The sequence below is a fragment of the Elgaria multicarinata genome, chromosome 1 (assembly GCF_023053635.1).
Source record: "Elgaria multicarinata webbii isolate HBS135686 ecotype San Diego chromosome 1, rElgMul1.1.pri, whole genome shotgun sequence".
Classification (NCBI taxonomy): domain Eukaryota; kingdom Metazoa; phylum Chordata; class Lepidosauria; order Squamata; family Anguidae; genus Elgaria; species Elgaria multicarinata.
The window spans coordinates 156,306,236-156,320,455 of NC_086171.1; the positions used below are offsets into that span (position 1 = coordinate 156,306,236).

The 14,220-nt window shown below is 40.0% G+C and overlaps 1 protein-coding gene across 5 annotated transcripts in view; it reads right to left on the bottom strand.

Annotated features, from left to right (window-relative positions):
* The window catches only part of PTPRF (protein tyrosine phosphatase receptor type F), a 589,418-nt gene that overhangs the window by 377,932 nt on the left and 197,266 nt on the right, over positions 1-14,220 (bottom strand). The gene's annotated exons all lie outside the window — the stretch shown is intronic.

The following is a 14,220-nucleotide window of genomic DNA, read 5'->3' on the forward strand; positions in this document are numbered from 1 at the left end:
AAAATGTATGAGACCTCCAAACACATTTGAAAAGCAACACACTTTCCTATACCAACGGTTAGGTAGAATCACTGGGCACCTGGATTGCTTACTGTTTAGGTTCTGTGTTTATTTATTATTTATTTATTTTAAACAATTCTTAGCTGCCTTTCAGGACAGAAGTCCTCCCAAGGTGGCTTAAAACCATACATAAAATGGTATAAACATTAAAAGCAATAAAAGCATAGACAGTAAAATATCAGTGACAAACAATAAAAGCTAACAGTAAAAACTAACAATAAAAACAACAAGGGCAGGAGCAGGAAAACAGTATTCATTTATGAGAAGGCCATAGTAAAATAAAACATTTTAAGGCCTTCTTAAAAGCCTGTAAGGGTGGTGCATGGCAGAATTCCAGTGGGAATTTGTTCCACAGGTGTGGGCCACTGCTGAGAAGGCCCTCTCCTGTGTGTTATCCACAATAAGGAGGCTCCAATATTTTATTTCACCTGTCTCTTGTCAATGGAAGACTTTTTATTCACAGCAAGCATTCCCTTTCATAACCACTGGCTTTAGACAACTCCACAAATAATCATAAGTAGGGGCCTCTTGAGACAAGGTGCTCCCTCACATAAATAACATGGAACAAATAAACATATGCCTATTTTGCCAGCTGAATGAATAGAACGTACTTCACAGGGGGGTGGGGGTGGAGGAAGGTCAACCAGCAGGCTTGCTGTCAGATGAGCAGTTTATCAAGAGTGCAACTCGATATTATTATTTTTAATCAAGTAGTGAACTAATCCAGCTTTGCCTAGGTTGAAATAGCCCTTTGTTTGATACACTGAAGCCTTCAATCAACATTACCCAACTTAGGCATAGCCCCTGCTATGGTCCACCCCTTTAGCCTACTGAGGAACAGTCTGCCCGCTCCATTCCCCTGAGGGGTATTGCCCCACAGCAGTGGACATGGAGCAGCCATATAACTCTGGCTCTTGGACTACTATTCACTCTGGCTTCAAACTGTATTGATTGCAAAGTTATTTACTGGTTAGGGAACTCTGTGAATAAAGCTGCTGCTGTAGGCTTCAAACACACAGACATATTAATTAAAATGAATTAATGTGTTCTAAAAACTAGGCAACCACAACATAGCCTCAGTATGCATGCCAAGTTTCAAGTGTCTAGTTTTCATTGTTTTGGTGCTATGACGCTGACAGACTGATGATGATGATGATGATTGAAAAGTAGCTGGGGGGACAATGACAACAGAGAATTGGATTGGTGAGAGCAGGTTAACCCTTTTCCCAACTAAAATCCACTCTTGCTGTTTGCCACATAATGCTGCATGCTGGCTGCCAATTCAGACCCTGCCCCCCACCCCATTAATTTATTTTTAAAATGCATGGGAGCCTGTAAACACAATTATAGATTGGCCACATCACATTTAGTTTGGCCTTGAGTGATGTCTCTTTCATGCGAGTTCACTAAAATAATAAAACAAGCAGAGTTTTACTTCAGATACAGGACAGATAACAAACTGATCTTTAAGTATACTCACCTGGTTCTGAGATAAGGACTCAATGTATGTGAAATACCAAATCATTGCCGGGAAAACTGAACTTCCCCCCCACTCCATGACACCCTCAGGGTAATAAATTCAAATTTGATCTCAGGCTGAACAGATTTATGACTTTCTTTCAGGATCAAAATGGCTATAAAGTGTACCAAAAACAATTGATGAACTGCAAGTTATGTAGACAATGTTTTATCGTCCTGCTCTCTCAAACACCAGTTATTGTCCTCTCTGCGATCCCAGGAAGCTTTAATCAATTTAATTTGGAGATCAATCAACTAAAGCTTTAACAGCATATTAATATTTAACCTCCAACCAATGAACTAGAAGAATGAAGACTGAAGGCACACCACCATCCAGGCCCTCAAAAACATGTTGGCCCGCTCCTCCCTGTGCTAAGTTTGCTTTAAGAAACAACTTAGCCTGCAACCTGTATCCACTTATCTGGGACTTAACTTAATAGGACTTACTTCTGGGTAAAAACATATAGGACTGTGCAATTAAAGAAGACATTTCCTGCCTTATGGAGAAAGGTTTTGTTTATCACGTTTCAAGTGCTTGCAAACTAACGAAACTATATCCTCATCAAAAGGCACTTCTATGAGGTTTTGCTAATATACAGATTAACAGATAATTTAAAAAGCCAGTTAGTAAATTTTAAAATGTTTCAATACCAACAACCCTAATAATCTTGGTTAGAAGCCCATTCCTTTAGATGGCAACGTTCCTCTACTTGCCATCTCCAAGTCAGTGATTAAGATGGATCTAGGTGTTCCTCTGTCCTCAAAACTACTTTTTACTACTCTTGCTGCCTATAAGGAAAAGTTGTCCGTGTACAAAAGATAATCTATATAAACTGAAGAGTTTATATTTTACATTAAAATATAAATGTATTTTATATTTAAAATAAAGGTTTTTAATATATATATTTCTATAAATAAATACCATTACATTTTGAAACTGAATCTACAAAAGCCTTTTATTTCTGTAGCTGATGTCATCCATTTTCAGAAGAAAATACCTTCCCAGCTGTATAGCCCAATACCAGCAGAGGTTTTCCACTGCACAATACTAATCAGCAGTGCATTTAGGCTTTAAGAACGAGCTGTATATAGCCATCCTTTCTCTCACTGCAGTCTCATGTTTCTTGATTAAGCAGGCTAGATGGAAATATGGAAGGCATGCATAGGTCTTGCATTCATTATAACGACCTTGTACCATGCTATGGACAAGCACCGAGAGGTGGGGCAAAGAAATCCACAGACTGAATCTACAGTTTATAAGCTGCACTGAAGGCCATATGAATTGAGAGTGCTGAGATGGAACTTCCCCCCCTCCCCTTTGATTTTATATCTGTGTGGTTAGTATATCTCAGAAATGCAGTAGATGTTGACATTTACCCCAGTTCCGGAATATGTCAGGAAATTCTGACAACAGTAAATCTAGCATAACATAAAGACAGTATTTCAATAGTTTTTCTCCCTTTGTTGTCAACCTTTTTATTCACAGTTACAACTGTCAGTTCTTTGGGAGCAGGAATCCCTTCTTTTTTGGTAAATGTGACGTCGTTGTTACTTATACTGTGCCTTTGGGATAGGATAGACAAACCCTTTAAAACAACAACAACAACAACAACAACCAAAAGCACATAGTGCCAATTGTGTATACAACCTGCACTTTAGCTACACAGCCAATATCCCTATTGCCTAAAATAAATTCTTACCCACAACCCCTGCACCCACTTATCTAGGGCCATAGCTAGACGGGGCAAAATCTCGGGGCGATCCCCAGGATCGTCCCTGTGCGTCCACATGACGCACAGGGGATCCTGGGATCAGGGAGGGATCATCCTTCCCTTGCCCCGGGATTTTGCTCTACCCTTTAGGCCCATTTTTTTATGGTCTCAGCCTGAGCCCGATACCACAGAATGTGTAGCTGGGCATCGCGGTTTGTCCTGGCTCCTCGCGGTTACTCGCAAGGAGCCAGGACCCACGCATGAGCTCCTCAGGAGCACTGTGCCCATTGGGGGGGGGAGTGGGGGGACCGGAGGAAATAAGTTTATTTTTTAAAAAAACCCTTACCTTTTGTGCACGAGTGCTCGTGCGCATCTTCCCCTTTAACAAAAAGAGCCATGTGTAAACAGAGAGGGGGATCTCATGATAAAAACATTGTGAGATCTTCACCCCTCCATTGTGAAATAACAGGTAGGTCTAGCTAAGGGCTAGGGTAACATCTCACTCTTGAATCTGCAAGCGAATTCATACTCTACATTTTGAGCACTGGAACAAAAAGTACTAAAATGTAAAAGACAAAACAAACATCTAGCACCATCAATGGTGAATAGGACGGGAACATTTCCTCCTAGGAAAAGATAGTCACCTCACTTCCACATTTACTACATGGAACCCTGGCCATTTAAATGTGTTTGCAGCATGCACAGCTATCATCATACTTGTAATTTGCCATTTAAACTTGGATACCTGAATTCTAAAAGTGAAAATGAAAATATACATTTGTTTCAAGAGCAAAATGTCCCAGAAACATTTGAAATGTCAAACAGAGACTATTCTGCTTCTGACTCTTGGAAGGATTACAGAAAATGTGAAATCCTAAAAACTAAAATTCCAGTATCAGTCATAAATCAATGTGTAAATCAAGGCTACTATTCCTGTTAAATGACAGGACATGGAGATTCTGTTAAAAATAAAACTACTAAGTAAAACTACACAATTTTATTCAAAATTTTGGCATCTCTTCCCTAAAATAGAAAATTATTTTAAGGCTGGATTGGAAGGTATCCACCACTTCCTCCACAAACTCAGCAACCATAATTAATCTTACAAAAATGCAAGTGAAAGAAGAGATACAAAGTGAAAGAGATATGGAAAAAGAGTTCAGAAATTCAGGCAGAACAGTAGCTATCTCGTATGAGCATCAAAAGAAGACTGAAATACTTCCTCAAGCAACCTAAGAAGTGGGTCACTACACTTGAGTAGCATACAGAAGTACTAATTGAGAAGTTGAACAGAAAATGGGAGAAAGACACTTGCACAAAGGGAAAGAATGCAATTATTAACATGTTCCAATTTGGGGGGGAAATGAGGTCACGGTACATTAGTCTACTAGTGCCTATAGGTTCTGTCCAAGAAAAATGACCGATTCCACAGAAAAACGAAACAGGAACTCCTTTCAAGAATTCTTTTGAGGAAGAAGGCAAATTCTGTTTAATTGTGTTCTTATCTGGCATGGGAGACAAAAAACCCCACACAATTTTATCAAAGAGGAACCTAGACAGACGCTTGCTTTTTGAGGGCGAAAAACTGTCTTAAATCTGTTTTAGTACTTTCAGGGCAGAAAGTCAACAGTGTTGAGCCAACGAGAGAAGAGGAACCAGAACTTACTGAACTATGTGTAACAATAAAGTCCATTGTATTTAGTAAGAAATAAAGTGTTGGGGGTGGTGGGGAGGACCAGGCACAGTCTTCACTTTTTATATGACACTGTGAAGGACAAACAGCGTTCTCTAAGAATCCTGAGGAATATGCTGTCAAGTGATGCTAAATTATTACTAATCAAACTCTGACCATGTAAAGAAGGTATGCTAGTTTGGCATTGTGGTAAACTGTAAAACAGGTGACCATTTTAAACAAGATCAGTGCAATATTGTTCAAAAGTCTCCTTGCAGTGGATACCAGTGAGTCTGTGTATTGCACAAGAAAAGGAAATGTGCGTGCAGCCATTTAATTAAAGATATTATGACAATGTACATACACGGCTTAGTAGGGATGCATTATAACAGAAACACTCCCTGACTCAGTTTGGCAATACCTGAGGGAAGAAACTGAAAGGTTTGCTCAATGAGATATAATTAGAGGAAAACAATACTGAGAGAATTACCTGCTATGGTGGTTAGATATATGCGTGCTGTTCTGTACATTATTAACTACTACGGTATTCCTGTTGACAATAGTGCTGCTATATGATCTGTACCAAAGCCATATTTGACTGTGAAACTGCCAAAGCCATAGGTTCAGCTTCTCAGACCCAACCATTTTTGGTCCTCTCTATGTATACTGTAGAGTGGCAGCTGGTAGCCAATCTGACTGAGAGGACAGAGGGCATTTTGTTAGAGGCGGAGCCAAGGATGTCACCAGAGTCTTTTGAATCCCCAACAGCCACCAACTATACCACAGAAAGGGGAAAACTAAGGCAAATGAACTTTGAGATTGTACATGCAAAAGAGGGGGGGGGAATCAAAGCCACAAAAAAGCAGTACTTTGGAACCACATTATCCTGTTCCAGAACAATTCACATTCCACAGAGAATCAAGTGACTTTAAGATCACGAGTGCACAGTGGGGAGCAGGATGCAGAGTTCTCACAACCATATAAAATCATGATGCTGCCACAGGTAATGATGATATCTTATGGAGATATCCTTAGGGCTACATCAAGGCCATGATGGGTTCTGGGGCTAGCCATCTGTAGTGGCCCTCAATACAGAACTCACATACATTTGTGCATACACATGCATGCAGTCAATAAAGTACAATAATAAAACAAAAACATTTTTCATAACATGTTAGTGGAAATCATCCTCTATGCTTTCCTGGAAGCAAAAGACTAATATCTTTTCTATGGTAAAGAACTCTTACCAACACAACCTTCCCCTTTAACAGCATACAGATACAGAAAACATAAACACACACTGAAGCTCTCTGTCTCACACACAGTCACCCAACAAAGGAATATATACTGACGCACTGCTCCAGCAGCAATTTCCATTGCACAAAGAATCAAGATCATGAGTACGAAGGGGGAATCCACAGAGCCACACATCATTATGAATGATCACCATCACCATCTCCTCACACAGAAAAGCAGCCCTTGGAACACAGTACCACATTCTCAGAACATCCCAAAATCCACCCCTTTGCACATTCCCATACTCAGTAATATTGGCAAGAAGCAACACAACAGAAAACTCAAGGTTGCATTTATACCAATGGTAGACAGCAGAAGAAAAACTTTAAAGAATGCACCACAAACACAAAGAAGAAAGAAATTAGGGCATGAGCGCAAGTATGCACACACAAATTCTTTCACTTCCTTCCTTGTTCTCTCTTTCTCTCACTAATAAACTTGAATTCACTCACTCTCCTCCCCTTAAAAATAAATAAATAAAAAACCCCAAAATAGTCTCATGTGCTCCGTTCATCTCTCTCTCTCTCTGCCTTTGCCAGCCATGTTCTCATTCTACAGCTAGCAGCTAGAAGACCAGATGACCTGCTACTGCTGCACAGCCACCAAATAGTCTTTTTCTCAAGGTAGTCTGTTCTACTGACTGCCACCAGTTGCTCTGAGTGCCGCACAGCAACATCCCATAGCCACCTCAAGGAAAACACTCTGGATTTGGACAACACGACAAATCACCATGGCTAGCTGGCCATGGTGGGTTGTTGTGTCATGCAAACCCAGCCATTGTCTTTCTGAAATTGATATTATCCATCAGGCAAAGACCTTTTCAGTAGCATAAGGCTTGAAGAAAGTCTTGTTAAACAGCTGTGATGCTCGGCCTGAAACCTTCCCCAAATCAGCACTGTATATCAAAAACTGCAGGGGGTTCCTCTGTTATCCAAGGCTCTTTAAATATAAAGGTAAGAAAACTGTGCTCTGCATCACACTCCTTTAATTGAAACACATGCAATATTTAGGGGATTAAGCCTAGCAACACTCATCAGGGATTACTGATTGATTGGTACAAAACCACACCTCTAGCAGAGGGAAGCAGCTTTTCTATGGAGCAATCCTTTAACGTGTCATAGAACTGCCTCTCTCACCTTCATCCTGACATGATGCATGATTAGTTCACGTGTAAGCAATGAATTATGCCTCTTATCACTGCTTTATTAGATTTAACTCCCATTTTCCCTCTTACTCTACTACACAGCATTTTTTCACCCTGATCTGGATGCATTCAGGAATGTTGCAGTGATGAGGATAACACCAACACATTACTAAAAAGAGTGTGTAACCCTAAAGCATGTTTGTATTCTGAGCCAAGGACTAATTCTGTGCTACAGTTTGTCAATGTATATAATGAGGAAAGAAGTACTCCATATATAATAATTATGTTCTATGTATTTATGGCCCAATTTAAACAGCATGTCAAACCATGATTAAGGAACAAATAATTCTTATCACTGTTATTTCACCTCTGGAGGCCACTGAACCTAATGACAGGAGTGTAGCAGATGGACAATGAAAATGATTGCCTATATTCCTGGAAGCTTAACCCATTGTCTAAATTCTAAACTATAATTAGAACAAACTATAGTTTGTTGTGATGGTAAATTGAGTCTGCATAAAAATTGGGCTTCTTTTGAAATATTCTTTATAGGAGGCAAAAGACTTTTCACTAACACAAGACTAAGAAATTGGAATTGATTAAAAAATCATAACTTTACAAAGTCAGCTGTGCATAAATATAGAGTATATGGAACTTGTAACTTCTCTTATTCACCAAATGTGCCTGATATCCTTCATAATATGTTTCCTGGTCTCCTAAAGCCCAGACAGATGCAACTCAAATGTTTTGCAAAGTAAAAAGATACTGCAGATAATGTTTCAAAATGGTTAGGCTAAGAGATACTAATTTGCCCTACAGCACCCCCTAAATGTCATGAACTAACAGAGGGCAGTATCTAACAACCGCTAGCACAACACTAATAGTATAAACTGGTGCAACAGGTTTTCCAGAAAACCTGTCACAACAACTTTCACTACCGGCATTGCACCAGAGAATGCATATGATAGTGCTGCATTAATTCTGAAGTGCAGCCCCATTGGATATTGCACAGAGACTCTAAGCAGTGCAAGGCATTTTTGGGGACAAAGCTGGGACAAGGTATTTGGTAAACAAAATGCCCCCCTTCCCATTCCATGTACAGAAGCCAGCAGGGCTGGCAATTTAATCTTACTTCAATACGGGCAGAAGGCTAGCTTAGGAGTCTCAAGCCAGGCCATGCATGGCAAACAGAACCCCATCTTCTAACACTTTGCCACCACTCCTTGCACCCCAGCATGTGCTGGCTCAGGCAGCCACCCATCTCCCCCTTCTCCCTCCCTCTCTCTCTTTCTCACATGCACGCACCCATACACCCACACACCACTAGATGGGGTAAATTATGATTTAATTATGACAATGCAATGTTGAGTAGTACTAGTGGTAATATTCATGCAATAAGGAAGGGTGCTATTGCAGACAGGCAGAACAACTCATTTAAGAAGAAACAGTTCAGGAAATTATTCCAATTAAGACATAGAGTCTTGGCCACTGCTTTTTGGACATTGGCTAACTCCCTTGGTCTTCCAGTCTGCAATCAGAGAATCACTAGCAATAACTATCTGTTGCTTGGGCCAAATGAGAGACCACAGGAAGCTTATTCCCCAAAGAGCAATTTACAAAGTTCAGGGAGTATAAGGGTTGTTGTACAATTTCTGGCCTGTTTACATTCTCTGCCATCCAAAGGACTGTTCTAATGCTATTCTGAAAACATCTGGTATTTCACAACTGTGTAGTAAGAAGCATGCAAGCAGGAAGACCGACTTTGCCAAAACTCCCAATGATGGAAAAACAACATACTGTGAAATACACACAGAGACTATCCATCCATCCATCTATCTTTTTAAAGGCATTTTGTTGCGATTTTTCTGCATGTTCTTGTTTCCGTCTTGCACAACAAACCAATCCAAAGAGATAATGTAATCAAATAGCACTGACAAGCCTAAATCACTGCTCATTCATTTCCACTGGCCTACAACCATTCACTCATCTGGATATTATTCTTGGTAACATGTAGCAAACCTGGTTGAAAGAGATCTAAAACCCTTGGGCAGGAGATAAGTTATGTGATGGTCAGTGATACACAGATCAAACAAAGAATCAAGATGCCTCTCTATTGATCAGGGCTCTATCGGTTCCTATCATTGTTTGTTTGTTTGAACTGCTATTTCTTCTGCACACGTATTTACAACATTAGTATATGGACATGTGTACCACAATGTCTGTCCCATGTGAATGCTGAACACTTACTGAATCCATGAGCAAAGACAGACGAGACTGCTGCATGGTTACTTTCCCCCCATGTCAGGGAGCCTCTGAGAAACAATAGCTTCATCCATTTAAAAGTTGGGAAATAGAAAGGAGGGACCATAAAAACAATACTCTGATACTTCATTATAGCCTAAAGCTAAGCAAGCAGGAAGAAATAAGAGATGAAATTCTAAAATGAATGGCTATGGCTCCTAAATGACAAATACATTCCCTCATTCCTCACTGTCTTCAACATTCTAGTACTTAAATAACTTTTAAGAGCTCAGCTCCACAAGAGGGCTCTAACAAATGCTCCCGGGTTTCTCTTGTGACATGCTGTGACCTGGGTAATGAATTTTGGCTCGATTCACTAGCAAAGCTGTTACCCTGGTCACCACTGACCTCTCCTTTCTCCAGTCACGTGGCATGAGCACTGGCCTTTTCAAGCAGGTACAAGCATCCCATGGGAAAGGAGAGAAACCACCCCACCACCTTTCAAAGAAATGTATCTTCTCCTTGGGCTTTTCTGAGGGATAGCAGCAGCACCGCAAAAGTAATGCTGGCAATTTCTGCCAAACACCTGCTTGAAAGAGAACTGTGACCTGGTTTGCACAATCATTTTCCATGGGTGTGTATTCTCTAATCTAACCTCCGCTCACAGGTTATGTCGTCAATTAGTTAGATTGCTGACCATGCAAATTTGCCCTGTGTGCATATATTCACACACATGCACACACACTTTAAGGATAATGTGAGTTGAATGGCCAATATAGAAAAAATCTGGCCACTGTGTACATTCACTATACCTCATGAAGAATGTGTGAGAATGTGCATATAATCTGCTCATGAAGAGGGAACTGTGCTCATTATCCAGCCATAATTCAATATCCTGCAAAATGAATGATGTAAAGTCATGTTACACCATGTTGTGCTATGGTTTGGAGGGAGTTAATATATCTGGAGTTAATGTGGGTGTGCTCACCCTGACCAAGATAGTATTTCAGACAAAGCTCTGAAGGTAGATGGTGAGAAAAGGGAGAGCACTTATGCTGTTGCAAGTTCTTGTTCAAAGGACACTTGAAGAAAAAGAGGAAAATGGAAGATGTACGACTGACCTCAATAAGGAACTAGTAGACTGTCCTAGCTTCTTGAGAGCTGTGGTGTACCTTCTTGCCTTCTGGGAACCCATTCTACAGAGCTGGAGTCTGGTTGCTGATGGCCCAGAGCCGATGCTGAGAATGACTATACTTTGCTATCTTTTGTAACTGGATACTAGATCTCTGTTTGAGATATTTGTGACCAATCCATCTATGGTCATTTGGAGAATTGTTCTAAGCCACTCAGTTGTGTTTCGTCACCTGTGAAGGATTCATTGGGCTCATCTTTACAAGACATTGATTGGGTTCAAAGAACAAGACGCAACTCGCTACAACACCTAAAGGCATCATGCTGGATATCAAAATGCAATGTGGGGGTTGTAACATTGTGTGAGCCCAGTGAGCATGGGTTCACATGACATGACATGACAATCCTGGAGCGGCGGTACTATAGGTTATGTGAAGGTTATTTAACCTTCGCATAACCCAAGTTTGCACAACGCAACAACCCCCAAGCGGGGAATGAATATTCAAAATGGGTTAAATAACCCATGGTGGGCTGTCACATTGTGTGAACAGCCCTATTCTATTGGTTTGGGTGATTTATGCTTAATATGTTGTAATAAATCTTTTGTTAGTTCATTTGCCCTTGTCCAGATGTGTAAGCAGGGTTAACTGCCTGGTTTGTAGGTAATGAGTGCAACAGTGTTTTTTGTATGTTCTCTGGGCAATTTGCATAGTCTCCAAGAAACACTGGAGAATGTGCATACTTCAGCATAATTTTGTAATTTGCCAATGCAACAAAAATGGTCTCCAAGGAATCTCAGAGAATGTTCAACACAACAAAGGCATTTTGCACATTGCTCCTTCAATATACTTTGCCTGCAAATGATGATAGAGAATGTTCATTAAAAAAAAACCCAAAACACTAGTAACTGTGAGATTAACCTGAAGGATTAATTCTAATGCACTGGTGCCATCTAGAAATCAGTTGGGCTCTAAACACTCCCAGACTGAAAATAAAGTTGATCTCTTGGATTACAGAAAACAAGTCTCAAACAGAGCTCACTGAATGGTTCTGATGGTCAGCAATGGGTCTGATGGTTTCTCTCTCTTTCTGTCCTCAGTTTATGGGCTAGTTTACATATATTATATACGCATTCATACATACAAACACACACACACTGAACAAAAAAGGATGGATGATTTCTTTCTCTTCCCTTTCCCACAAATAACAAATGGAAATGAATCTAATCGACCTTCTTTGAAAGGAGAAATGGGTTCTCTCCTTCCAATTGGGGATTTGCAGAAGGCAGCAAAGTGATGGGCTTCTGGAGGATAGGGGGGAAAACCCTCACTCAGGTTTCTTTCCCAGAAGGGATGCTTTTGTCGTAAGTGTGGGGTACTTGCCACTGGCAAGACACTGAGTGAATTTGTGGAACCTTGAATGTGATACTGGTACCACAAAAGCCATAAAACAGCAATGAAGCAACAAGAATATGCTAAGGATGGAACAAAAGGCAAAACATTTTTCAATAGGAATATTATCAGCCTTTGTTTTTACAGCAGTTTGGTGGGTGTGGGTGTGGGTGTGATACCTGGTTATGTGATATAATGTATTTTATAGGTTGGTAATGTTGTCAGTGTCAATTATATAGAACGAATATGGTAAGTGAGTTAAGGGGGGAGGGGAAGAGCGTGAATGGAATGTTGGTGTGATGGTGACTGATTGGTGGAGAGCATGGGGTGAGTGTTTAAAAACGAAGAGTGTGAATGGTCAGTTAGTTAGTGTCAGAGAGTGCAGGAAAAGGCTATTTATTTTTTAGGGTTAGAAAAGGAAAGATTGAGGAAGGTGTAGAAAATAGATTAAATATTATAAAAAAGAATCAACTTCAGTATTTTTAACACACTCAAATACATCTTATTTACTGTTTAAAAGTGTTATAATAATTTATTTTTGTTCATAAATCTGCTGTGTTGCGTCTATCCAAGTTATTTTCAAAGTAAGACAAAAGAGAATATATGGTGTTGAGAGTGGTTAAAGAATAGTAGGGGAAAGCAGTATTTCCTTGAACAGGGCTTTAAGTGTATAAGGGGTAAAGTTTGAAGTAAAAAGGTTAAATTTCCTCTTATACAATGCCCCCCCCCCCCATGTATCCATAGCCTCTGGGAAGGGATCTCAGGGGAGGGATATGACAGTATGCAACGGTAATATGATGTACTTTTCATAAAGACTGACTTCTGTCCATTTCTTTCAATTCATCTGTGTTGTGGACAAAAAGAAACTATTTGCAAAATGCAAGACCTAAGCTTGGCCTTAAAAACAACACCTCACCTAACCATGACCTTGCTATCGCAAACTATAAATACGTTTTCCTTATATTTCATTTATGCCTCACAACTTTTATACATCTTGTTCACCAACGGAACTATCTTCTACTAACACACTGATTCAAGATAAACCTTGATTATAATAGAATATCCACCTCTATGAGTTATGTACTGATAGTAAATGGAAAGACCTTTGAAAAGGGGTGCCTTCCATCTGCTATCTCCAGTAAAGTCACTGCTTTCCTACTGATGTTACTCACTCTTTTTCCAGACTACAGTCTTTAATTGACCTTGTAAGATACCTAAAGGGGATACAAAATGTGAAGCCTCTTGAGAAGGCTTTCAGTATTATTATTTTTACTGAGTTTGCTGAAGGAATAAAGTTACTGCTAGTGGATTTTTCAATCCATTCAGGCATTAATGTGCTGAAATGTACACTCCAAGTCATTATGATCTGATTCAACACTCACACACGTACACATTTTTACAGCACTTAGAAGGAAAGCTTTATTAATTCTGTTGGTTGCCAAAGCTTACATTCCTGAAGGCAAAAGCTTTATGGAGAGGAGGGAAAAAACAACAAAGACAATTTAATGGTGTGAGGAACCAAGCAAATGTTACATTATTAGTCTGTTTTCAAGATAAAGCAAAAATTAAGAAAACGTTCTGCATACTGCAAATATATCTTCTCCAAGAGCAGAAAATAACCAACCCTCAACTCTTCCCCTCCCCCCAGCTTTCAGGATTGTGCAGCAAGACACAGTATCTTTTTATTATTATTTTGCAGTTCCCAGACCCCCACCTTTCAAGTTAGGTTAAATCATGAACCTGAAGCTATTTTCTACTATTTAAGCCCCATTTCCCCATAGGGTATGGAACCTCCTAACTGTCTATGGATGTAGGATGTAGCAATGCTCTCATTAATAGTGCTTTCTGTTTATCCTTCAAACTACACTCTATTTGTATGCCTGCTGGTCCCAAATGCAAGATAGTCAACATCCCAGACCCAACATTCTGCATGATGTAGTAAGACCACTGATCTGTATGGCATGGTATGGCAAAAAGGGAGAGGGCCTTCTCTGTGGTGGTGCCCCAACTGCAGAATGAGCACTCTACTGAGGCCTGTCTGGCGCCAACACTGTA